Source organism: Panulirus ornatus, chromosome 56 (assembly GCF_036320965.1).
Source record: "Panulirus ornatus isolate Po-2019 chromosome 56, ASM3632096v1, whole genome shotgun sequence".
NCBI lineage: Eukaryota > Metazoa > Arthropoda > Malacostraca > Decapoda > Palinuridae > Panulirus > Panulirus ornatus.
This window is the reverse complement of record NC_092279.1, coordinates 12,128,749-12,155,096: the sequence shown is the minus strand read 5'-3', so window position 1 is coordinate 12,155,096 and position 26,348 is coordinate 12,128,749. Positions and strand designations below refer to the sequence as shown.

Here is a 26,348-nt window from a genome sequence, read left to right as displayed (position 1 = left end):
GCGATGGGACGAGCTTTAACGATCTGATCGCAGGCCACGCCATCATACTTAAGGATCGTAACGTCGTGCTCAAGGGTCATATCGTCATGCTCAAGGGTCGCAGCATCGCGCTCGATGGGTTAATACTCTTTATTATTTCAAGACACTGGGTTACCTGACACACTTCTTTTAGAGTTGGAAACCGCGACCATCTAAACGGCATGGCGGTCTTGACTATCCCTTAAACTTTAGTGCAGCACCACTTCAGTGGCCTGAGAGCCACGTTACTTTTTACACTTCAACACTACCACTTAAATAGCCTCATTGTACAAAAATGGCTAGGATATTTTACGCTAAAGGCTTTACTCCAACCGACCATCGCAAACAGACTCGTAATGCCCTAAAGCTTCCTCATCTTCACCTTCATTTTCCTCCCTATTGTTCCCGCCCTGTCTTTCTCATCTCCCGAAAATTGTTCCTTCTTATTCTTCGTCCTGCTCCCCTTCCCTATCGTTGCCCTTCCATTAACCAACACGTCTAAACTAACAAGTGACTGTACTTGATGAGGTTAGCTACTCTGGCTTTGAACATCGCTCTACAAGGGCAGCCAACACCCACCAGTCTCCTGCATTGATGACCCTTCCACATCCCTTACACGCTTGGCCTTGACACTGCTCTACATACCATCCATTATGACTAACCCCTATACATAACAGCCACGCCCATCCTTCCGCTAATACACCCGCTTCATGATACTGCAGCCCTCCCACCTTCTCTCCATTCCTCTATCTCTCTCTGGTTCTTGAGTTTACGCTTCAAAGAAGATCACTTCTTCCTGGCCCTAATGGTCGATAATCTCATACTTTACGTGAGATCACAAATTGCTCCAATACTGAAAACTATCGGGTGTGCTGTCATAAACTACATTCCAAACGCTCTCACCAGCAAATTTGGTAAAATAAAAACATTTTATATGACGTACGATCTTCCCAACAGAGGAGAGAATATTCATAAAAGACACAACTGGGAAAAATAAGAAGCCTGAGGAGTGATATATGAGGATGTTGCGTCACTGGCTACGACCAGGGACCAAGAAAACGAGACTGTGCCGGAGGACATGACCCGACCCGCCCACTATCAGAGACAGCGACGCAGCTGGAGGGAAGCAAGACGCACGTGTGAACGACGCAGCTGAGGTTATGAGCAATGCTTCTGGATCTGCAATTAATGGCCCAGTCTGTCTGAAGTTCGCGGCCACAGACGTATTAAGTGTCCTCCAACTACCCTAACTAACCAGGTCCCATTGTGCTGAAGCGACGAGAATAATGTCATTCTAATACACCTTCGTCTTCCAGTAACCCATGTTAGCCAGTCTGCTGTCTCATTCTGCGGTGCTGTTTGCGGTGCAGCATTGGTAGCGATGCCGATACAGTAAATGGTGGTGGTGGTGATGGTGCGAAGCAGCAATGATGGGGCTGCAATATTCTCGGCGGTGTTAAATCGACGGTGATGCTGGGGTGGTAATGGTATAGTCTACTGGAATGGAGGAACGCCGTCATACGTCAAAGGCAACACACACATATGGTCTGCGTCCGAGCACGTACATCATACATTTGAGGTTCGTCAGAGGCGTGTTGGAGCCACCCCGACACGACCATCCATCATGTCCTGGTGAAGCATAAGTACCATAAAAACAGCCTCTCAATAGAAAGATACGTCACTCAAGCTTCCACACAGGACCGTGACTGCAGTATGTATAACCATCGTCGAGTTGGCCTGGCTGGCGAAGGGCCACGGACGGAGTGAGGGGAGACACCAGGCATGCAGGTGAGGACATATGTAGAGGAGGGGAGAGAGACTCTAAAACCACGAGCCCCTCTTGATGATGCAAGTTTGTGTTACACAACTACACCACCAATGTTCGTGGACGGTACACACGGTGTACCCGGCCCGCCGCTGATGTGCCTGGCAGGGTAGAGACAGGGGACCGCAGCTCAAGAGGGATACAATTGTCTGGGTAGTGTCCAGGGCCCGTGTGGTGGGTGGGTTATGGATGTATGTCCTACATCATGTTCCTCCCTCGCTCAATACGGCACCAGCACGACAGGTGGCCTCCGGCACATGCCGGCCACCAGCAGCACATCGTATACTTGTATACTTCTTGAACGAGGGAACTCATTATAATACACACGCTGATATAACCCTACCTTCTCCAACAGACAGACATATGTGCATGTATGTACCTACCTACCTACCTATCTACACACACACACACACACACACACACACACTCACACACATATACGTATACATACATACTAACACTAACAGCGGATGTCAAGGCAATAAATCGTGACTACCCTGTTTGCAGTCTCACTCTGATGATTAAGTAATTACGAACGTCTCGATCATTGACATCATGTGCGTGAGTGTGCGCGTGCGTGTGCGTGTGTGTGTGTTTGTGGGATTGGGGGGAAGGAGGGACAGGGGTGGGAAATGAGAGGAAGGAAATGAGTGTTTTTGAGGACGGAATTGCTTCTGCAGCTGGAATTGTTGTGTGGTGAGCATCACTGACGTCGCCATTTCATGGGGGTCAAATTGTTGACAAACTACACACTTCTTTTATCATCAAAGTTTACCTCTTCCACCACTTGTATGCATCACAATGTCTCTGACAAGAACTGATGGGTTAATTAATAACATACAAAACCTCCTCACTCTACAAGTTATTCATAATCTGGCCTACCATACAACCTTTAACTCCATTCTTAATCTAGACCACCATACTTTCTGTGCTTCCAGTCATGCAATTCAACACTGCAATTATTGTAGGAGCAGAAAAATGTATTACTCAAGCACGCCAGCATTGTCCAATCGTGTCTTATTCCTCTGTGAACTCGCAATACACAGCCATCTGCTCCTGCTGTGAACCAAACTTACTACACCACCGTATCCCTCTGCGAGGAGAGGATATCCCTCTATCCTCACGTGTCTGGTCTGAGACAACAACAATCCTGTCTTTCCCAGGACCACAACTACCTAACCATCCTGTCTTCAAGTGATCCATCGACACTCAACCATTTAGTCTTCCTGTGAACCACCATACCATCAAGATGATGGTATCTGAAACACCCGGCCAAGCTATCCACATTCAACTGTTCTCCCACTCTTGTGTACTGGAAACACCCAACCATCCTATCGTTTGGCAGACCGTCAAGAGTCAGCCATTCTACGGCCGTAAAACAAGAAACGCTGAGACTATCTTTTCGTCTGCGCTTTAATGACCTATCCACACTGCCAAACATCCTCAACTCTTTTGCAAAAACAAGAAGACTCAACTATTCCACTATCGTGTAATCCACCAAATATACCTCCATCTTGTTCAGCACTTACAATGAACCATCATATCACCCTGTAAACCAGAAATAACTACACTATCTCATACCCTAATGCTGTGAACTCAACGACCATCCTTTAATTTTGGGAAAGAGACACACTTGCTCCAGCCTTTCGCCTTGTCCACTCACCCACCTTATCGTCATGACCTGTCTCGTCGACCAGCAACTCAACCATACCGTCGAGTCATCCAGGGACTACCCTATCGTCTTGTGAACCAGCATCTCAACCATATCATCAACTAGCACCATACAACTATGTCGTTGTGTAAACCAGCAGCACTCGACCATCCTATCAGCCCCTGTAGGCACAACAGTCAAGCCCCTGTTGTCTCCCTGTCAAGTCAATCACCTCATAACACTAAAATCTACCCTGAACCAACCACTTCCTCCATCCTACGTCATCCTTAATCAGGATCCATCCCAGTCCCTATATGCCCCTACGCCACCGCACCCTTAACTAGTGGAGAGCAGAGTTAAATGTCCGTTAAGAGCAAATTAGCCCCGTTATGCACGGTGGCGAGTGGCTCTACTATGTGGTGACCCCTTCAACTGTGGGAGGAGCTTGGCCATCGATATTTGCCCGGGAGTGGCGAGTGTTGGAGGGAGGGGGTGAGCAGGATGAGGAGAGGGACTGAAGGCAGAGAAAATAGGGGGAAAAGTGGAAGGTAAAGACACAGGACGCTTATATTTTGGCAGCAGAGTGACCCAGGGGCCTCCCGCCATGCCCACAGCACCATCTGGCAACAATCTTTAACAACATTAGCCTCATTTACAACTACATGTTGTAATCTCTTCGTCAGGAAACTGTGGATCCACTCTACCACGAACTTCCATTCTAAGCATTTTGTGTGTGTCACAATGTGACACCGTGGTACATATTCTTCAGAGACTCTGGCACCAGCATTTTTTCTGTCTTCCAGTCTCGGAGTTTTGGGTTTAGAGATGCTATGGCTGAGAAATGTTGTCCGAAGTTATCCAGGTATATAACCTTTAATTCTATAAGTTCGCCAATATACCTCATCCAGCAGCAGCAGCAGCAGCAGCACTAGTAGCAGCAGTTGGTGCTGGAGAATGGCAAAGATCGCCTCATTACAAAGTTAATATCCCTTCCCTGGTCGTTAACCCACTTTCCTCCCTCGACACTCCCTCCACCACACTCACCACCTCACCCTCTCTCTTCTCTCACACTCAACCATTCTACCCAAGCACCCTTCCTCACCCTTAACACACTCACCCTCGTATCGAGAACACCACCAGCCTCCCTCTCCCTCCACACTCAACCTCATGCACCTGCACCTCCCTCTCCTTTCTAAACACCCTTCCTACTTGAACGCCCCTTCTCCCTCTACATCACTCTCCCAGTCGGATCACTTTCTTTCCCTCCAATCATGAATATTTCTCGACATTCTTGGAGCTCTTCGAACACCCTGAAGCCCTTGCGATGTGTGTTTGTTGACACTGAAACCCTTCCTACAAATATTTGATGATATCCTTGAAGCTCACCTCACGTGTGTTTGCTAACATTTTTGGGAACTCTCCATGCCAGTTTAACATTCACAAACATATATGTTTGCAAGACACCCTTGAAGGTCTTCACGTGAGTGACCGTTGACGTCCTTTAAGCTCTTCCTATATGTCTTGCTGACATCCTCGAAGCCCTCCCTCACCTGATATGTTGACATCCTCAGGCATGTTTCAGCAAATCCTGGCAAACAACAAACATCTGCTGTTTACCTCTACAAGTGCTCTCTCTCTCTCTCTCTCTCTCTCTCTCTCTCTCTCTCTCTCTCTCTCTCTCTCTCTCTCTCTCTCCACGCATCTTCCTTCACCACAACAGAAGCTTTTGCTAAGTCTTGTTAAGCACTTACAGGGTGGCCGTCCAGTATGGACCGCCTACGCCCCTAAGCTCACCCCAGGCGCCACAAGGTGCGTTACAACCACTTACGTCACAAAGGAAGGCTTAAACGTGACGGGACGACCCTTGGGTGAAGGCGTGACCTCTGACCTTACCCTTTAAGGTCAGGTCAAATGTCACGCCTTCCTGCTGCACCACAGTTCATCCCTCTACAAGTTCCTCAACAGTGTGGATACTAATTTTACAAGACAAACATAAAGGACGTGGAATTCCAAGATGCTTTTGAAAACCTTCCCTCCACAACATTCTATTATCAACACTAACATTGCCCACAGTAAAACATAAATCATTATCAACAAAATCTCCAATTACCAGCCCTAGCCCCATATACAGGTCCACTCACTGATAACTATAAATGATCAATCAATGAAACATTTAGTAACACAGTAATAAATGTCGTGGTCATTTACCTGCGGGAGCGGCAGATCCCTGGCACCAGCTGGTTCAAACACGGGGTAGGGTTCACTTCTCACACAGGGTTGGAAACCTTTCTCCAACATGGTCAAGGTGAGGCTCCACAATGTGTATACGAAGCCCTCCGTATACATGGGATGGAAACCCACCTTCCCACACCGGACAAGAAGCCCATCACACATGGAAAAGGACACTCTTCATGCATGGGAGAGGAAATCCCCCTCCCCCATGCACGAGGAAACCCTCAACACATGTAGTGAGGAAGCCTGTATAGGTGAGCAGTAAACCCTCCACACATGACTCGAACCAGGACGCTCGAATCATTCATACCTGAAAAGAAAGAGGAATATAATCATCACACTGACAAGAACAATCTCTATAATGCTAAAACTAACTTTTACAATTTCTCATTAGAATTCTACCATATATATATATATATATATATATATATATATATATATATATATATATATATATATATATATATCAAACACCCCAGGGCCCTTTATACACGTCACGATGGTACGACTCGGATGTATGATAGTGGGTTTTCATACCCATGAGTCGTATCGTCGTACAAAAAAAGGGGTTGTACAATCGTGCTCCAGGGATACACTATCCAATACTCTTTACTTAAATATGTCACACTACCGTCCTTGACTAACACCGGACGTAAGGGATAAGAGTCCCAGCCTTGGGCAGATTTCTCCACATAAAAGCCGGCCGTGAAACTCTTGTTAATCTCACGGGAAAACAGTTTACGCTGGGTACATAATGATTAACATTTCTCCTTGTCTATTGCTACCTGACCGCCCTCATGTGTGTGTGTGTGTGTGTGTGTGTGTGTGTGTGTGTGTGTGTGTGTGTGATGGTTCCCATCGATGGTTCCTGGGTTATATGTGAGGGCGGGAGGGACCACGAGAGCCTTTCACTGCTTCAACACTCCTCGGATCACAGTGACCAGCGGTCATCTGTAGGGGCCGTAGTGCTTAGAAAACACTATTCTTCATATCAAAGTATTAATCATATTCGTAAGTAATCAATAAACTAAACATTAGTAATTAACCATTCTCCTGAACAACCACGTTGATAAACGCTTTGTAACTAATACGAGATTTTTATGGATGTTTGTCATGAACTTGTATTGATTTCTTATCTTTACCTTTTAAGAATCACACTGAAACGTGTTATCATCTTTTGCTATTGGTGCGGGTCCCCCATAAACGAGGGACCCGTACCATATGCTACTTATGCTGACAAGCGAACTGGCGCTGACCCTGACCCACATGTATACAACGACTGCAAGTATCAATATCTTGGTCGACACTTTTCTTAACAGTACTTTTTCTCTTTTTGTTCTCTTAACCACCTGGTACATCTCATATTTTGTTCTCTTAACCACCTGGTATATCTCATATTTTGTTCTCTTAACCACCTGGTATATCTCATATCTTATATCTTACAACCAAAGCATTTTTTTTTTGTATGCCAAAACCTGGGCATAACGAGCGGGACAACACGACACACTTTATCACAGAACCAAAGCTTCATTCCTGTTGCTATAAATCTTTTTCTCCTCCTCCTCTCCTCTTGTATTCCTAGTGTCCCTGGCCCAAGCCTCACACCCCAGGCATAAGAGCAATCTTAGTGATCACGCCTCACGTTCCTCCCTCCCAACCTACAATCCCCCCCTACCCCCATCCCCCCCTTCCACTTAACATATATTAATTATTCATAACGAGAAAATTTTCCTGGGCACTGTATTTCTTCCCCAGCGAGAGTAGAAAGAGACTGTCAGGGTGACGGGTACACCACGCTCCTGCTGCTGCTCCTGTTGCTGCTTCTACGGTATTTTCTAACCCTTTCACATCCATCCCATTCGTCGATGAACGACACAACCCGAGAGGATGATGACTCCACCTTTTTTGGACACGACCTTTACGGGTCACGTCAAAAGGTCACGGCATCCGAGGGTCGTCAACGTTGGTGCTCTGAGGTGGGAGGTTAACGTTACAAAGTCTGGCTTTGATACTCACGTGGAAATGATTCACACATACACATCTCGACCTGCCACATTCTAAATGACTGACACGTTTTTTATTTCACTTCCTACAAAATCTGTAAATACTTTCCTCTGTCTGTTTTTTCCCCTTTCCTTATCCTCTCTATATCTGAATCAAGGCCCGGCCTCAACGTGGAGTTTCGTCCCAGACTTGGAGCCTCCAACGTAAAAAAAAAAAAAAAAAATTTAACTTGTATTACACCTGACGTAATAGCTGGGGACTCGTAATAATATCAGTGTTTTAGTATCAACAACCACAACCAGGGACTAAAAAATCATACCCTGGTACGAACAACCATACTCTAGTACTAACAATGATAACCTGATACTAACAACCACAACCTGATGATACTAACAACCAAACCTTGACTCTCACAACCACAACCTGATACTAACAACCACAACCTGATGATACTAACAACCAAACCTTGACTCTCACAACCACAACCTGATACTAACAACCACAACCTGATGATACTAACAACCAAACCTTGACTGTCACAACCACAACCTGATACTAACAACCACAACCTGATGATACTAACAACCAAACCTTAATTCTAACAACCACAACCTGATACTAACAACCAAACCTTGATTCTAACAACCACAACCTGATACTAACAACCAAACCTTGATTCTAACAACCACAACCTGATGATACTAACAACCAAACCTTAATTCTAACAACCACAACCTGATACTAACAACCAAACCTTGATTCTAACAACCACAACCTGATGATAACAACCAGGCCCTGGTACAATAAGACCCCCTATTCCTAACCCCAACACCACTCTGAGCCAGGTAGGTAGGTGCTCCAGTCTTCCGTCCAACAATGTTCAACTAATTTCGGCCTGACTGTTGTATATTAGGCCAATTTATGGGTACCTGCGCGGGCTCCATGCCGCGATAATTTGAGGCCCTGAGGATTCCTTGTGACGATAAATCCCCGCGGGGATTTCATGTGACGATAATTTCAGGAGGGGATTCACGCGGCGACATGAACAGGTGGGGATTTCACAAAATCATTATTGGCGGTGGAGATTTCTTACGATGAAAATGGGTGATCGTGTTTTTTTTTTTTTTTGAGACAATAATCCATAATGAGAACTTTATGAGGCGATAATCTGTGGTGGAGGTACCATAAGATAATTGTGGGAGGGGAGGGGGCTCTCAAGCTATGATGATAATTGATGATCTCACACAGCAATAATACCAGGTGGGGATTACAAACCAGGTCAACTGTGGGGATTACAAACCAGGTCAACTGTGGTCGAGATTTTACGCAGCGATAAATCGTGTTGGAGATTTCCTGACGATAATTTATGAAGAACATTTCAGTCTGCGTTAATCTGAAGCAGGGATTTCGTGAGTGGACGGAGCGTGACGGGGATTTAATGCGACTACAGTCCGAGTCCAAAATCCCATCCGTCAATATCATCTGTGACGTGAAAACCACGTGATATAATCCTCGTCTGGGATTAATCCACGTGAGGGTGGCAGGGATTACGTGAAATACTGGACCAAATACCTTCAACAAGTACGTAAACAAACAAACAACGCAACACTGTTCAAAAAGGAAATTCAGATCTTTCGAACATCAGAATCAACCATCAAAATAACAACACGAATCGCGAAAATATCAAGACGGAACACCAAAATATATGAATGAATCATACAAAAAAAAAAAAAAAATACCATTATGATGTTATCAGGAGGAGTCACCATCAAGATGAGGGAAGAAGAGCCAGGAAAATCGTTCAATTGATCTCCACCGCTGAGGTATTTCGCGATAGGTCACTCCGGGTCCTTGCCTGAGTCATGACCGACAAATAATTGACGGCGACATTTTGTCACAACGATATGAGCCAACAAGGGAAGGTCAGCAGCGGCAAACAGAAATATCCTCAACGCAAAGTAGGAAGAAAAGACGCTGCTCCTCTGTAAATATATATATATATATATATATATATATATATATATATATATATATATATATATATATATATATATATATATTTTTTTTTTCTTTCTTTCATACTATTCGCCATTTCCCGCATTAGCGAGGTAGCGTCGAGAACAGAGGACTGGGCCCCCGAGGGAACATCCCCACCAGGCCCCCTTCTCTATTCCCTTTTTTTTTTTTTTCCAAAAGAGGGAATAAAGGGAATATATATATATATATATATATATATATATATATATATATATATATATATATATATACATATATATATATATATATATATATATATATATATATATATATATATATATATATATATGATCAGAGAATCAACTGGTGCGTCGGACCTCGTCTCTTGAGTACATTTAATTAACCCTCATACCTCTACTAATCTTCCTTCCTTCAGTACATTTTCTACTTTCTAGTCACGTATCTTTACTCATATCCACTTCTGTGTGTAACCTTCTTCTTCCCCCACTCATGACCAATCCCACATAGGGTTCGAGGGAGATAAGGTGGATCAATATTAACGATTAGGAGAACCGTCGTCTTCAAGGATCGTATCGTCGTAGCCTAAGATCGTAATGTCGTGGTCAGGGATCGTATCGTCGTAGCCTAACATCGTAATGCCGTGGTCAGGGATCGTGTCGTCGTAGCCAAAGATCGTAATGTCGTGGTGAGGGATCGTGTCGTCGTGGCCAAAGATCGTAATGTCGTGGTCAGGGATCGTGTCGTCGTAGCCTAAGACTGTAATGTTGTAGTCAAGGATCGGGTCGTCGTGTTCAAGGGGCTAAGACCGGGAAACACGACAAGGCGTTGGGCCGGGGCTTGGGTAAAGAGCACTCTGCTCCGGCAACACCAGCACACTCCAGCAAGGTCAGGAAAAGAATCGATGGCTCTCGATATACGAGTATTCTATCAGACGCACGTACGTACATACATGCTGACAGTATACTTAACCAACGTGAATACCTTACACCTACACCTGATAAACATACATACATACATACATATATACATACATACATAAAATACATACATATATATATACATACATACATACAACACACAAAAAGCGCACCAGCTGTTCATCCTCCCCTCCGAAGTTCGTGGATAAATGGATATTTCGCGGAAGTTTGGATGTGTGTGTGTGTGTGCACATTCCGTTTGAAGGTGGGTCTGTGGCTGTAGTGGTGAAGGAAGTGAAGGAATCAGAGGACTTTGGAAATAGGGGCAGTCAGTTGGACGTAGCAGGCATTGGGAGGTGAATCAGTTGATGTTTGCTGATGACACAGCGCTGGTGGCAGATTCGAGTTACGACGGATAGCAGTAGGTTTACCAAGTCTAGCAGTAGATATTACTGGTTTGTTAGAGTGTGAGTCTGAGGAGAGAGACCCTAGATATCATGGAGTGTTTTAGATACTTAGGAGCATGCCGGTTGTAGTAAACCTTTGAGTGGTTGAGGAGAGGCTGAGGTCTCGGGTATACAGATTCTATGTGATAAGTACAGGCTATAGATTTAAGAAGAGGTCACCGGTTACGCATTGAGGAGTCTGTGAAGTCATAGTCTGTAAGGGCAAAAACGGGCATATCTGAGGGTATGGTAGTCCCAAAGGTGATGCATGGGTGCAAGGCAAGGGCCCTTGATCACAAAATACGGAGGGTGTATGTGTTGGAAATATAAAGTTTGAAAACATGCGGTGTGAGGAGAGTTGATCGACTAAGAAATGACAGGGTGAGAGAGAGAGGTGTGTGACAGTTATTCATAACTAACCCAGAACCAATTTCTAGGAAAGAATCCTAATGTGGTATACGAGGAGTATGTATGAGAGAGCTGAAAAGGGTTTACTGAAATGGTTTGGACATCTGAAGAGAATGAGGGAGGAGTGGCTGACTAAGGGTACATATACATATACGTCGGAAGCAGAGGGAACATGGAGTCTGGGGAAATGATGAGGAGGTGGAAGGATGGAGTGAAAGATGCTTTGAGTGATCGGGGCCCGAACATGAAGAGGTTGAGGCGTGCAGGGGATGGAGCGGATTGGAGAGATGTGCTGTCACTGGGCTAAAACAGGGTATATGAAGCACTCGATAAAAACAACGGAAAAGTCTGCGGGACCTGGCTAATGGATAAGATGCTCAGGTTTCGGTTTGCTATTAATAAAAGTCAGAGAGGGGACGTGAGCAAATGAGGCAGTTCTCCGTTAGTTCCTGGCGTTACCTGGCTACGCCAAAAACGGCGAACACGCATATTAAATATATATGCAATTTAGGAGAGTTTCATACTCGTGTCAAGGATACGACACGAGACGAGACGTGTATAAAACTCTTTCCCCGTAATATACAAACAGTAATTTTACACACACGCACACACTCACGGCAGTTAGATTCAGAGGCAAGGATGACAAGTACACTGGAGGCCGTAAGGGTGCTCCGTAGGGAGGGTGTCTCCATGGACATAGAGCCATCGCACGGCTTCTCCTCAAGTACACACACGTCAAGTACTCTCTCTATCCCTCTCTATCTCTCCGGTTATCCTCTCTATTTCTCGGCTAGTCTCGACTACCTTCTTCTATCCTTTTTCCTTCCTTCCCTTCCAATGTCTCGCGCATTACATCACCCCTGCTGTAACTTCTCCTCATTATTTTTCGTCTCCTTCCTTTCCCATAACTTCTTTCAGCTCTCTCTTCCTTCCACATTGTTATCCTCATCTCCCTCTTCCTTCCCGTTACTATCCTCTATCCTCATGTCCCTCATCTTTCCTCATTATTTTCCTCCTCTCCGTCTTCCTCGTTATTTTCCTCCTCTCCCTCTTCCTTCCTCATCTCCCCCTTCCTTCCCGACCCGCTCCCTATTTCCAGGCCTTCCTCCCCGTCTACGCCAAGCCGGGCAAAACACCTGACGTGACTAGGGCCACGACAGCCACGCTGCGTCACCCTAGGACAAAAATAATCTTGCTTAAACATGACACCAGGGTTCTGCCTCGGTCCCACCTCACAGTGAGGCTCTCTCCACACCCAACCCCACCCAAGATCTACTCAAACTGCACCTCCAAGACTCACTCCGCTCGTGCCTCTAAGATTTACTCCACCGTGACCTCCAAGAATTACTCCAACTGCACTTACAAGACTTACTCCGCCTGCATCTCCGAGAAGCCTACAATACATTTTGTTCTGTTCAGTAAACAATCATTATCACCTATAAACACTGGAGTGGAATTACCTATTCAGTCAATTACATTAGTTTTCACTATAATCTTATCTCTCGCTGATTGAGGCTCGATTCTCGGACGCGCTGTGGTAAAACATAGATAAGGCGGAAGGAGAGTACAAACCTGGGGTGTGGGGGATGCTGTGACCCCCCCCCCCTCACCCTCCCCCACCAGGAGAACACCAGGCCGGCCCTTTGACGTGGCGGCCACACCACGACCGCTCTTTGGTGCGGTGCCCTGAGTGAGGAGACAGTGTGTGGAGAGGGAGGCTAGGGAGAGGTGCTGATGATGGTGCCACGAGAGACAATAACGGGTCGTAGGATCTGAGAGATGATGATGATGATGATGATGATGATGATGATGATGATGATGATTATGATGGTGATGACGATGATGATCATGATGATGAGGAGGAGGAGGAAGATGATGGGGAAACAATGAAAATAAGTGTGACCGAAGCAACTGAAGACCATAAGAGAGAGCAGTTGCCAAATAAGTGCTAATTCATAGACTTAGAAATTTGTCTTTGTTTAATACATGCATCCTATAAATATAAATCTAATTCACCAATCCTGAGATAAAACTCGAGGAAAAATTTTTCTTATTTAATATGTAAATTCATGTAACATCCTGCCAGCAAAATCTAATCAGGTCGTAATCTCCACAAGAGGCGGAGAGGGAGGGAGGGAGGGAGGGTGTAAGTATGACGGTTCTAGTGTTCTATTGTTAGTATGAAGACTCTATTTTTATTGAGCTAGCCGTCTGAGTCTGCTCATGTCAGACAAAATTCTGAGATTCCGATCAGATATTCAATAAAGCACACAGTAAATACAGGTAACAATCAAGAGAGATGATCTGACTTCAGGAGGCAATCATATCCTCACTCTATTTGCTGAAGCAGTCAAATGACGCGCCACGACAGCATGCAACACAGAACCCTTGATTCCAGGACACAATCAGGTAAGAATAATATACCGTAGAAATCAAACACAGACACAATATGCTCTCACTGCATGCGACCATCAGATAACGCTCACTCAGACTTTACACAACAATCAAGTTGGTAAAAAACAAAAAAATCAGAGAACATGAACCTAACTTAATATGGCTGCTGGAGGAAATCTGGTACCATATTCTAGGATATAAACAAGCATGATGTTTAGACTACAGCCAGGTATTATATACAACCCTAATTCTGCAGAAAAGTGTGATAACTCCACGACTGTAAGCTACAATCAGACTGGATTCTCAGACGACAGGCAGCAATTCTTAGAGTAAAGGCAGCAATCAGTTAACACGATCAGACCACAGGCAGCAGTCAGCTAACATTCTCACACTACAGACAACACTCACATAACACGAGCCATGAAGGATGACGTGGAATGAAATCTCCATATAGACAGGTGTTGGTCATGTTAGTCAGGGTCTGTAGCTGGAGAGAGCATCTGGATGGGATGGTGAAAGGTATGTTAAGTGTTGTAATCATAATGCAGCTTTATTTCTATGGATTGTATCTTGAAAGTGTTGTCATTGCTTGTGATCTGTTTTGTGCTTGTAGTGTCAGTGATTGGTGAGTTGTGGGATAAAAGGGCCATCATCTTGGTCACGTTGTCTGTCTTGTAATCAAACAATAGAATGTCGACAGGAAGGATCTGGGCGCAGGTTCGGTCTTTTAGATGAGGGCTGTACGTACGCTATGTTATCGAAGAATAGCTGAGTACTATGGAGTAGAGGGCTTAACAAGTGAAGGAACGGGTTGTGTGTTCTGTGTTGTTGGCAGTGGAGTGTTAATCCTGGGAGTGTTATGATTTGAAAGTGGGAAACTGGATGTTTGTGCATGGGTGGCTGTTCTGAGCAGTCCATTATGGAGGGCAGCGGCGTGCAATGATGCCTATATCACTAGGGGCAGCCGGGGTTTGCTTCTTGGCACCCAGAAGGAATACAAAGCAAAAATTGGCTGCTCACTAATCACTATCCTCACGTAGGAAAGGTTTAGTTTGACAGGAGGATAGACAGTGGTACAAGGACAGGGCCAGTGTCATCCAGTACGTATGGTGCAGTCGCGGACAAATGTCCTTGGACACGTCTGCTTGTAGCTGAACCGCACAACTAGAGACAGCGGGCCCGGCGCAACAATGAACAGAGGCTCTCCCGTCCTTGAGAAGACATGAGGCGCGTCTCTAGACCCTGATCCGCGACTGTAGGTAAGTCCCGTGTAATCAGACACCAAGTATAATGGACAAGGAACTCTGAGGGTGGCAAATTCTCCTCCTGTCCTCCACCAGACGCGTATATAAATCACGTCGTCTGAAGTCGAGACAATCAGACGCATGGAAAAGTAAACGTCTGAGCTCATACGTCGAGGATCAGCAGGACCGAGCTAAAAGCGACCCATCAGCTGACAGACTGGATGTCTGACCTTAAGACGACCGCTCAAATGACCTAATATCTCTTAAGTAAGACGGAACAATCGTCAAGCACGATGGTGGGTACGACCCTTGAACACAACGGGGAAACCCAAGGGTATGATAGCCCGGACTTCGAAACAACCGTTAAGGATCAGCTCAAAGAACAGTCACAGGTCGCGCCCTCATAATCAAGGGCTGTACCATCATGCTCAAGGGCTGTACCATCGTGCTCAAGGGCTGTACCATCGTGCTCAAGGGCTGTACCATTGTGCTTACGGACTGTACCGTCGTGCTCAGTGATTAAGAAATACAGATTGATGAGAAGTGTAAACGTCTGGCCTCAGGACGACCAATACTAAGGCCGGGCTTGCCGGGAGCGGACCAATGGCGTGTGACCCAGCAGGGACCAACCAGAGAGCTGGGATTTCCTCTGGGAATAGCCACCACAGAAGCACGTTCGGCCGTGGGTGGAGGCACTTCATTACTCCACAATCGCCAATATCAACGTTGTCGCTCCGCAGGTTGGAATTGAAATCCAGACGAAAAAATAAAGAAAAAAAAATCTATGGCCAAGAGTTGATACGGCAATTCCGAAACAAATGACCAAGCGCCGGGGAATCAAATAACGCAGGTCCGCTGCTGGAAATATTCTCAGTCAATCTAACTTCATTACTGCACTCCCCTCCCTCACGGCTCCTCCCTTCCCACCCTCCCTCACGGCCACCCTTCCCCTTCCCTCCGGCAACCCTACCTGCACTGCCCCCTCCGCCAGCCTTAAACATGTCTGCCCATCAACAACCTACTCAGTGTGCAGCTCCACTTACAGCCCTGCGTCTTGCTTTCCCACATCAGCTGTCAACTCTGACACATTATGACGCTATGTATCTTCGTAAACTTAATACAGCATCCGCTTTCTGTGTCCAGGTTTGCTTCGTTTTTTAAAGAAGTACAGTGACCCCTGGTGAGGAACAGCCACACTACAGTGACCCCTGGTGAGGAGCAGCCACACTACAGTGACCCCTGGTGAGGAACAGCCACACTACAGTGACCCCTGGTGAGGAACAGCCACACTACAGTGACCCCTGGTGAGGAACAGCCACACTACAGTGACCCCTGGTGAGGAACAGCCACACTACAGTGACCCCTGGTGAGGAACAGCTAGAATACAGTGACCCCTGGTGAGGAACAGCCACACTACAGTGACCCCTGGTGAGGAACAGCCACACTACAGTGACCCCTGGTGAGGAACAGCCACACTACAGTGACCCCTGGTGAGGAACAGCCAGAATACAGTGACCCCTGGTGAGGAACAGACAGGGTAGAGTGACCCACGGGTAAGGAACAAAGTACAATGACACCTGATGAGGAGCAACCATATGACGTGACGGTACTTGGAAGAAGTGGTTCGGTGACCGTCACTTCTGTGACGCTAACCGGCCACAAAATCACAGGTCTTCTCCCGTACTTTACCTGGAGTTACGTCTACGTCCCTCCCCAGATGTCACCAAACTTTACTATGCAGGACTGAGGTCTAAGATTTCATCGAGGTCCGATATGATAACTGGGATCCGAAAATCACTCAGGATTCCTATCAAAAGACACCGGATGCAAACCAAACGACCCCGAGACACTGAGATCATGGGATGCGAACACCTGCACGTGAGGCACAAAGACTGTGATCACAAGAGTCTTGGCTGCCCCTCCACCGTGGACCCAAATGAACGCGCCCAGCAAAAACAGCCGCATTGATAAGGTGGTGTTACGTGCCTCAGTGGAGACCGGCACAGCCGCCCAGATCGTCATTTCAAGGCCGACGGTAAAATGGTTCGTGGTATTAGCTGAACCATCGTCTATCGCTGAGCCGTGTACAGCATAGCACGTTTCCATTGTATACAAACACACACATAACTAGAGGATTATGAGGTGGGGGGGCACCATGAGTGTATTCATCCCTTACAGAAAGTCTGGTAAATGAAGTTCGATCTTGAGGCAAGGGAGAGAGAGAGAGAAAGACTTTTTCGACGAGTAAAATATTTTCGCAGTGGACGTGAATAAAGACAGCAGGTCAAAGAAACCATCTCTAAGAGGGCTGGTTGTGCCGAAGTGATCAGTCCTAGGGCCACTCTTCTTCTTGATCTATGTAAATGACTTACCGTGAGGACCAGACTCACACAGGAATATGTTTGCGGAGGATGCAATCATGAGGAAAGTACAGAGAGAGGGAGATTGTATCAACTTACAAGGTGACCTACACAAATTCCTAAGTTTGTCTGAGCTCCACTTTATAGAGACTTATAAAGAGGGCAAACTGAATGCTGGTAAATATTACAATCTCATTCAAGTAGATGGATAAGAAAGTTTTCAGCAAACTAATCACATTATACATTAGGTCAAAACTGGAATACACCTCTCAGGTTTCGTCGCTGTAGTTCTCAAAAACACACAAAAGCAACAGTGGAGATTCAAAGGAGGGGTAACTCAGATGGCACCAGAGTTAAGAGGGGTGTGTTAGAGTGAGAGGTCAGAGGTCACCATGGAAAAGAGAGGAGTTCGATGTGATGGTCACAATTTTAATGATCCTAAACCAGTTTCATGATATCGACGGCGAAAGTTCTTGAGAAGATGCAAAGATAGGGCAACCTGAGGCCATAACACGAAACTAAGCAAGACAAGAGTTAGAAAAAAAATAGACGAAGAAGTACTTTTATAATATCAGAGTAGTGGATGAATGGAATATAATGAAATTATGAATAATAAAGGTATACAAAAATATTACAAAGGTGTAGGGCAGTAGAATAGAAATAAGAAAAGGAAAATGATGGAGTTCTACGAGTGCAGGACTCCCTCCCTCTATGGTACGAACAGGTATCTAAAATGGGCCACCAACGGGGACACTGAGGCACTGGCCTACACACACACACACACACACACACACACACACACACACACACAAACACACACACACACACACATGGGGTGGCAGATGACGGTATATGAGGTCCTGGTACTTACCCTGCACACACTAGGGCACCGCCCAAGACAAGGGATTCCTCCTTCCATCTACTTTGCATTGTGATTTCATATATCTGAACTTAACCTTCTTCATTCGATGAAGGAAAATACAATGAGAAAGCAACGGCTAAAATTGGAATATCAAAATTTTCGATCTCCCTTTGTCCACTTCTGACACCAGGGGGTAATTAGTAATATATATATATATATATATATATATATATATATATATATATATATATATATATATATATATATATCGTGAAATCTAAGAGGTAGGATCTCTCAAACTTTACTATTAATGATAAATGACATCAACAGTAATTAGAAAGATAATTAACATTACCAAAGAGGAGTTAATTACGTTATACCGTGGGAATCGATGGTCAGACAAAAATTATGAACAATATCGCCCACTGAAGATTGCTTGAAAGTTTAGAAGGCAGTCATTAAAATAACAGCAGAGGTAATAATACACACTTATCATTGTATCTATACTAATGAATACGACAAGAAACATGCATACACAAACATACCCCCAAATACACAGAAACACAAACATATCCACTGAAACACAATACACTTTTGTGCTGTACAAATAGGTGATACCATAAACATCCACACACACACACACACACACACACACACACACACACACACACACACACACACACACACACACACACACACTAACAAAATGCATATACGCACGCCAGCACACAATAAACTCACTAATAGTATAAGTAATTTAGTCTTTTTTTTCTAAAATTCAAATCAACAAAAAAGCCACTGAATGCTTTGGTCCTGGACCACTATAATCATCAGGGTAAACACTGGCGTTAGGAGGAATCTAACTACATTCCTAACACTTCTTAAATTGGACACCACCAGGTACTGCTGGCAGACATCTACAACACATGGCAATGTCAGTCAGCTAGACGCGTCCCACAGATGACGTATCAACGAAGGTGTGGAGATTAACCCATCCTCAACAAACGATGTGACAGGAAAGGCCGAACACTTACGAGTCCTCACGACGAGGTTTTCCCTAAAGGTAGGACTAGCGCGTAGCGCTCACTGCACGAAAATATGGTGAGTTACGAAGAACGAGTCGTGTGAGTTACGTGTTGTATGCGACAAGGATAAACTGTATATTTAGGGACAGAATGCCAGTAGCCCAGGTGTGGTTAAGGGAGCAAGACAGCTACCGGGGCCAGAGGAGTGACACTTGTCAGTAAGTGAAGAGCTAAATCAGTGCGCAGCCGTCATTAACCCTCCCGATACCCAGGCCGGTACTGCCGGCAGCAATATCTCCCTAGTCACTGCTGGCTGCCTACCACCTACGTCAGAGAGGCACCACTGCTCCTACCACCACGATCACTACCACCATAACCATCGCCACCAAGTCCACTTCTCCAGTCAAGTCGCCACCATCAGGGTCGGTAGAACCTCCGCTGCCACAATACCCTCCACCACCACCACAAGCTCCACCATCCTCGCCAACACCACCACCACCCTCCACCACCACCATCATCATCCTCGCCAACACAAGTGGCGACCCACTACGTAACAACAGTGAGCTGCTGGAGGGGTCTAGTAAGTCAAGGCATGACGGCAAGGGCACGCACAGGGAGCTACCCAACAGACCGACGAGTACACAATAGCCAAATTGCCGTCACTCAGAACCACCATTCAGCAGTCCCTGCAACGATGACATTCAACACCATGCATTGCCGCCACCACTACTCATCTCTGACTCGAAACCTTCTTATACCAAGCACGTATCAACACGACGCTCCCTCTAAAACCTAACTTCATTTAATATAAATTCCCACAGATTTATCGATGCCATTAAAATGCAGATGGAAATTTCCGCCACGTATAACTTGACACGTCAATGTTTAGAGGGAGTTCTTGGCGGAGTGAGGCGTACTGTGGGTGAGTGGCGGGTCATTGAGGGTTCGTTGCAGACGATGAATGGCTTTACTCCGTGAAGGAGGCGCGCATCTGGTGGGGGGTGGGTGGTCAGGACCGGCCATTCGTCTTGGCTCACCCTTTGCCATAACTGCAATATATAAAGCGCTGATTCACTTGACGCACTGTCTCTCCTTCCTCCCTCACTTATGAACACTGTGTCAATCCTCCCTTGCCCACCACACTGTGCCATTCTCTCCCTCACCCACCGTACTGTGCCAATGCTCCCTTACCCACCACACTGTGCCATTCTCTCCCTCACCCACCGTAGTGACAATCCTCGCTTACCCACCACGTTGTCTCCAGCTCCTTCATTCACCCACGACACTGAGCCATTCCTCCCTTACCCACCACAATGTATGCTACTCCTCCCTCCCTCCCTCCCTCCCTCACTTCATGGCTCGATACAAACGGTGAGTCACCTCTTGCTACATAACCATGAAATGATAAGTCCAAATCTTCGACCAAGTATATGTTTACTCTTCGTGACTGTGCACTTCTCTCGCCCACTGTGTGACATCCTTCAGGCTTGGGACTTCGTCGTATAATACTAACAATGAAGGCATTGACACTTCCTCTATTCTCTCCTTTTTTTTTACTGTCTTTTCTTATCTCAAACAAGCTGACCATCAGACATCCTACACGTATTTGCAAATCATCACGACCAAACCTCTGACACACACGACCCATTCCTCTCCTTCACGCTTCCTGGCTTATCACAACGTGGCATTAACCCAACCTGGGATCCTCAGGTCAGTCTTGTGGGTTGCTCGTGTGTTGTGATCCCTCCTCCTGCTCCACCCATGGCTAGGCTTTGGAACTGCCTGCCTCCTCACCCTGCCCCAGACTCCTATATAATCTGTCTTGATGCGAGTGGCAGGTCCTTCATCACGTGAACTGGAGCCGCTCTTTCTTTATCTCCATCACATCCAACCTTGGTGAACGCAAGATCATCACTGTCCTATAAAAAAGTGTGTGTGTGTGTGTGTGTGTGTGTGTGTGTGTGTGTGTGTGTGTGTGTGTTCAACAGCCTACGGCCTCTTTTCTGATGTACGACCGACACACACACACATTGGCAAACATTGTACACTTCCTTTCAAGCGTGTCCAGTTCAGAAGTCGTAAATGGTTTCTCCAGATTATCCTTCGTCCTATTTGCACCTAAAAGGCTTACGAGTTGTTGAAGAAGCCGCGGAAACCATGAGGCAATGTATGTGAGACTAGCGACGTGAGGCGTCTCATTATTATTATTATTATCATTATTATTATTATTATTATTATCATCATCATGCTACCCCAGGACTCCTTCTTTAGGGGTTCCTACAGCTTCAAGGTTGCTCTGCACTCAGTAGCAGGGACAAGATGGATTCCCTTCACCAGCAAGATCTAAAACGAGTCCTAAAATACTTAAATGTTCTCTTTCATTCTTCGTCGTCTTATCATCTTATGATAAACAATTACTTGCCTAAGATATTCATCAGAATTACCGTCAGTTTCACGTGGGAGATAACCGATATAAAAAGACTAACCTTAATTCTCTGTGATATTTCAGTCTGAAACTTAATGTAAAACCGTGTCTAAAAATATCTTACGAAGCACAATACGTAAATGTCAAGATTTTCTCGAAGACGAGGTTGTGGGAGGTAGAAGGGGTTTCGACCTTTTAAAGTTATCAAAACATCGTTTCAAATAAATACACACACACACACACACACACACACACACACACACACACACACACACCAATGTAGACTGTGCGGGCTGGGGAAGTTTACACTTGTGGGCCCACCTCATGTGGAATTACCTATTTGTAGGTAATTAGAAAACAGGTAAACACACAAGAGATGGAGCCCCAAGAGAGTAAACCTCCCTCTGTACAGTATACAGAGGTAACAGATCGGTAAACACATGCCTCAACAGTATATATACATGTATATATATATATATATATATATATATATATATATATATATATATATATATATATACATACATATGTATATATATATATATATATATATATATATATATATATATATATATATATATATATATATACATATGTATGTATATATATATATATATATATATATATATATATATATATATATATATATATATATATATATATATATATATAGAACCATGCCTACAGAACCAGTGCACACCCCTGGTGAATACCTGGACGTACCAATGAATCGTACGATACAGTGTAACTTTATACTTGCACATCTTTTAAAACTGGCTTCTTACTTCGTATCTGTTATTACCTTTATCTGTTAGAGATAAGATCCTTTATATTTAAGGCAAGGATCCTTTTCAGCTGGGGCTTGTATCCTTATTAACCATGGCCAGGATCCATAGAATCATCATATTTCCACCACGAGTCGTATCTTGAAACCCAGCTTTTAATCAATTTTGAAAACTGTCATTTTCCTCCCTTTTACCCTTGCAAATGGAATCTGGCCTGTCTTTCATTACAAGTGTCGCTGTCTTAAAATTTCTAAACAATCGGTCACTGGCATGTTAAGGTAGAACACGGGATCCCGTTGCCTATAGAAGACGAACCCAGCAGAAACATAACGCGAGGGCATATTCTTGCGGCAGCACAAAAGCATAACGTGTGTCCCTCTCTTTCCCAACCTGCTTTCACCTGCAATCTCTCCCACGTCTCTTTTCCCACCCACGCATCTTCCCTCCCACGTCCCCTTCCCTCGCAAGTCCCCTCCGGTCCCATTCAACCTTCCTTCGCATAATTCCTTCCCTCCCACGTCCTCTTACCCCTCACCGGCTGGTAAACACCGGCCATTTCTCGCTCCTCCTTAACAAAGAGCAGTTGTAGCCATAACATCTTAGTGCCAGTTCCAGGCAGCTGCGCCTACGTCAGTGCCAGGATGGCTCTGTACCCACCAGGCTACTGAGACAACAGAAGAGGATGGCTGGCCCCCCGCCCGCCACACATGTTGCACCATACATTCTGAGCATCACGCAAACGCCCTCGGTGTGATAGCCACACCATACCATAGTGGGCTGTAACGTCGTGCTCAAGAGTCGCATCGCCGTAAGCGAGGGCTGTATCGTCGTGCTCAAGAGTCGTATCGCCGTAAGCGAGGGCTGTATCGTCGTGCTCAAGGGTCGTATCGTCGTGCTCAAGGGCCGTATCGTCGTGCTCAAGGGCCGTATCGTCGTGCTCAAGGGCCGTATCGTCGTGCTCAAGGGCCGTATCGTCGTGCTCAAGGGCCGTATCGTCGTGCTCAAGGGCCGTATCGTCGTGCTCAAGGGCCGTATCGTCGTGCTCAAGGGGATAAAATGGAAACACCATGCAACCAGGAAATGAAGAGAACCCTCCGTGCTGGCCATAATGACCACAATTAAAAAGATGACAATATGTTGTTTTTATAGATGTTTCTGATAGTCTGACGATAATGGAAGCAATTACTTACCGAACTCTATATAATTAAGCTCATAAAATTACGCCCGACCACAATTAAATTTACTCGGCGGGACCCCAGTCTCACACGTCCACGTACCCGGCCGGACCCCAACATTTCTCTCTGACTATTACCAACTTTTCTGCCCTCTTCGACAACGGCCATCAGGTCCGCACTTTTTTGACAATGGCCAATATTTTTGCATTCTTTGCAGACACACACATGCACACACATCAACTTTATGACCTGTGGTATCGACCGGTGGACGTGGCCAGCTTCCTGAGTGCTGCAGGTGTGTTAAGCGGCGACGGACCTTGCCAGCCTCAGGTCACATCACGAGTGAAAAGTCACATTGGTCGAGGCTGTATCATGATCAGTTGACGCAAGAGAGTGCTGTCCCTTCACAGGAGTCTATCCTGACCCTGCTACTGAGACCGTAACGCAAGTCTTAGAACTGCAGTTGTCCCTGGATGGGTGTGGGGGCCTCAGGGAGTCCTGGGAGTTTATCCCTCTCCACCAGAAACTTCATAATTATCTTATATACAAAATAATTGTTCAAATAATTCTCTCCTTATAATCTTTTCATTTCTAGTATGAAATCGGCTGTCCTGTGCAGTTATTTCCACAAAATATCGATTACTATGGATGTATAAGGAGAACAAATAATAACCTAATTCTCCACTGCCTTACTGATCAAAAGCAGTCATCTTCTTCCTAAAGAGGTCGTCCCCTTGCTTGTAGTTGCTCCATCCCCCAGCGGTCGTCTCCTCCTCCAGCTAATGTTTCATCCCCACTTGTCTTTCCCTCCCAAGCTGTCGTTCTCTCCCAAGCTGTCGTTCCCTCCCCATCTGTCGTTCCCTCCCCAGCTGTCGTTCCCTCCCCCAGCTGTCGTTCCCTCCCCTCTCCAAAGGTCATTACAACCCCCACTCAACGCCCTCACTCCGGCTTACCCCAGTTATAAAAGCCAACATTAGCAGTGCAAATCAGTTCCGGAGCAGGTTTCTCCCCCTCCACCATGGAGCTGTGCCCCTCCCGTGCTGGGCAAGTATGTGCCACAGCCATTCCTCCAACCCCCCCCTCCAGCACCACACCATACAGCTCCCCCCACACACCACCCTCACATCCTGCATATATTTACACAGGGGATCCAAGCCGTCGGGGTATGAGAGAGGCAAACAAACGAGCATATATTCCAAACGACTTTACAGATGATGAGTGATGATGAATAATAACGATACTCATGATGAATATAACCCAAGGTCCTGAGGGAAGGGCTAGCATTTTTACCGCAACCCTAAGGGGCGCCCTGTAGGAGGGGCTGGCCACGTACCAGCCTAGTTCTGAATACCTTCCTACACAATTGCACGCCATGACATATGCATTCCACAGTGACGGGCTTTTCTGCGTTAACTTTCGTTTTTCTCTCTAATACACCTAGTTTCAAGTCTATATATAGAAAAAATTAGTGTCGTGCGAGAGACAGAAAATGCATGTGTAACGACCAAGACCCGACTTACGTCTCCCAGGATGGCCTCCGCCAACGCTGCTGGATAATACCCCAGGATGATCGTCCTGCAGTATCGTGTGTAGCCTAAACAAGGCATCGTCTCACGGCTGGGGCTGGAAACTGCATTACCTGGCAAGTCTGGCCAGGACGGTAATCCTCGCCTGGGTCACACACACACACACACACACACACACACCCTCTCTAGCCTTTTCGCAGGCTGCAGGTGCGGCCCCCAGAGGGAGGGGGGGGGGGTGATTAGTGATCATCTGTCAGAGAAGAGGTCGCCTGGATCGACCCCGAACCCCGTCTCGTCTATTACCGCGATATTTACCAGATATTTACCCTAACGTCATCCATACGATGATATCTACCCTCGCCTTGGTTGTTACTACTACGAAATTCACTCTAATATCACCTTTTACGATATTCACTCATTAAGACGATATTCATCCCGATATTCCACCTTAATGTCAATTTTTTCGACAACATTCAACCGTAACATTCTCCCTCACGTCATATATTACTAAGACATTTACCTGGAGCTTCACAAACGTTGCTCACTAAGACTATATCTATTCACCTTGACCCACCACACATGCCATGCACTATGCCGATATTCACTCTAACCACCATCATGTCATTCATCATACCAATATTCATACTATATTCAACCATCATCTAATATGCCGATATTCATCCTTATGTTCACCCCCACCGCCGATATTCAGTGCCATACTTACCCTGACGTTATATCCTACACCGATATTCACCCCAATATTTACCTGTACTTCATCCAATACGCTCATACCCACTCAAATACTCACCAGAGTCATTTGCTACTCCAACAATCGTCCTCTGGCCAAGTACTTACTTCAACAATGACCCTCAAGCGCACGTTCTACTCCAAACAGTACTCCAACATTCACCCTCACGTCAAGCACTACTTCAGCAACACTACTCCAACATTCACCCTCAGGCTATGCACGACCATCTCCGACAGTCTCTCCAACATTTATCCTCAAGCTATATCCAAGACTTCTCCGACGATTTCTCCAACATTCACACTCAG

General features: G+C 45.7%; 1 protein-coding gene across 9 annotated transcripts in view; it reads right to left on the bottom strand.

The window, feature by feature from the left end:
• Nucleotides 1-26,348, bottom strand: part of Syx1A (Syntaxin 1A) — a 339,980-nt gene that overhangs the window by 231,026 nt on the left and 82,606 nt on the right. The gene's annotated exons all lie outside the window — the stretch shown is intronic.